Source organism: Ostrea edulis, chromosome 1 (assembly GCF_947568905.1).
Source record: "Ostrea edulis chromosome 1, xbOstEdul1.1, whole genome shotgun sequence".
In the NCBI taxonomy this organism is placed as follows: Eukaryota; Metazoa; Mollusca; class Bivalvia; order Ostreida; family Ostreidae; genus Ostrea; species Ostrea edulis.
In genome coordinates, this window is record NC_079164.1 from 19,734,847 (window position 1) to 19,737,346 (window position 2,500).

The following is a 2,500-nucleotide window of genomic DNA, read 5'->3' on the forward strand; positions in this document are numbered from 1 at the left end:
CTTAAAGCAAATATATTTTATACCCCGCAGTTGAACATTTGGGAAAAGAACATAATCGCTTCTCTCTGCCATTGCAAACATAAATGAATTTTGTGTGATTAGCTCCAGTACATTTAATACATGAATTAAGTTCTTGGCGGGGCCCTTTCGGGCTGGGTCAGTTGTCTAGATGATTCTGGCTTAGCTAAGAAATTTGAAGAGTTGCCATTACAATGTGTGTATTATATAGTATCTGTGTGTATTATTTAAGGCGGTCAGATCATTTGTTAAGTTATATTTCTTCACGTCGGTGAACATTTACTATCCATGCCACTTAGTAAATTCATAATGTGACTGGTGAGGTGTAGCACTTCTAATCATGTGACAGCCACTTTTCGTAAATCCCACTTTATTTATTGGTAGCATGATGCAACCAAAGGGACCTACCTCGCTCTGACCAATTTAATCAGCAAGTGGCAAATCGGGGGGAGGGGATCCTCGATCATCGAGCGACACCATCTTCTTCAAATCAGTCACTCAATCCAAGGTTGCTATTTGTATTTGTTTTCAAAACGTTTGGTCTCTTTTAAACTTTCACAAGAACTATGAGAGTTTTTCGTTAAGTCCGAGTCGAAATATCGTCATTGGTCGATCGAACTCAAATATATACCGATCCAGGTGGCAGATGTGGGTGTTTCCCTCCGAGCATGTGGCCCTTTTCACAAAATATCTTACGATTAAGATGAAAAATTAAAACCCCTGTAATGTTCATATATGTATATTTTTGAATGAGTAAAACAAAGTATATGTACATAGGTGATAAAACGTGAATTCTTACTCGGGACATATTTGCACTCAGTTGAGTGTAAGATGGACATAAGTTTTATCTTAGTCGTAACATTTTTCGTGAAAATGGCCAGTGGATAATCCTGGTGTACCAAAAGCGACACTAAATATCAACTGAAATGTGTGAGATGTCACTGTAAGTGTTCAGCTCGTGATAACCTATCAAAAGAGACTAATGAACTTGGTAATACTGTAGAAAATATGTTTTCCATTAAAACAAGTAATTTTTAGATTTATATTTCATTGCTTGGTGACACTGTTGAAGATGGGTGATGGAAGTAAAATTTGGGGCATGGGCGCATCTCGTGTCATAGGAAATTCCGCGAGACAGTAGCACGCAAAGTCCATCTGTTCAACGAGGAACGACCACGATAACCACAGGAACTTGATGTAACAAAATATCACACAGGCTGTATAGAAAATCCTGGATCCGCCACTGCTTAGTGTCGGTATATGATTCCAATGTATGGTTTTTGTAACGTCAGCGTTAGTGACGATACCTTTTTTAAAATCATAAATCAAAGCACCACATGCAGACGCCTATAAAAACACAGTCCCTTAAAAATTACCTCATTACTATCACGTATATTGCATGTGATCAAAGTGCTATCATCCGCCATTAATAACAATGACAATTGTGTGAACTCATGTCTTCTGCAGATTAGGTATCTCTAAGAAAGCTATGTATGTTTATTTTGAAAATTAATAATATTGTCTGTTCTGATTTTTCGTCTGTTTGACCCCTGTTATTGTATATACGTAAATATGCTTCATGTACCTGAAGTAATTGAGCGAAATAAACTGAACTGAACATGGGGATATCTAAGCCAAGGTGGTAATGTTCTCGTGAGATGTGTAATAAATTTACATAATACAATATTGAATGTACCACTGACTGATCAATTACGTCATCAATCTCATGAGAAACCTGTTGAATCTCGAATAACACCACGCAATTCACCTGCGATAATATATAGAATTGAAAGCTAACGTTATTGGGTGGAAAATTAATTAACGATGTCAACTAATTCATTTTATCCTACAGTAGCATGAAATGAACGATTTCTTTTTCCAATGAAAATTATTAGAATTTTGCAAGGGCAAACTTTCAGATTCCTTTTCAGCTGAATATATTTGTTTTTCTTCCAGTATTACTATCAGATGGCGATAAGGCGCTTCCTCGCGATAATCAATCGATTTTCTTCTATTGATTTGGTGAATAGTCCCGCTCCTCACCTAGGGTGTAGAACCGCGGGCAGGTGCTAAATGGACTTTCCATTCACAACCCATGTCACATCGCGATTTTCAATCGATAATCTTCTCCGTCAAACAAAAAATTATAGATTTTTCAAAGTTTTAACCGGTCTCGCATCACGCCACAACAGTTGCTGTGTTCATTTCCTTTCTTAACATCAGACCTTTTCAAGTTATTCTTTTAAATTTCATTAAGATCTAATAACGATTTTTGGTCAAAATCGACGATTATACCTGAGGTCATGTTAATTCATCAGTCGTGAATGTTGTGACGGCTACATCGTGCTATCATATATCATACAACGGTCGTGTTTCTTGCTGTGTCTGCGCGTGTAACAGTGGTATTTACAATAATAGAGCTTCGGCATACTTACTGATCTACTACGCGGCGGGGCCACTGAAGGGGGTTTCCGGGGCAGTT

General features: G+C 37.6%; 1 protein-coding gene across 2 annotated transcripts in view; it reads right to left on the minus strand.

The window, feature by feature from the left end:
- The window catches only part of LOC125663609 (guanine nucleotide-binding protein G(o) subunit alpha), a 30,953-nt gene that overhangs the window by 26,730 nt on the left and 1,723 nt on the right, over nucleotides 1-2,500 (minus strand). The gene's annotated exons all lie outside the window — the stretch shown is intronic.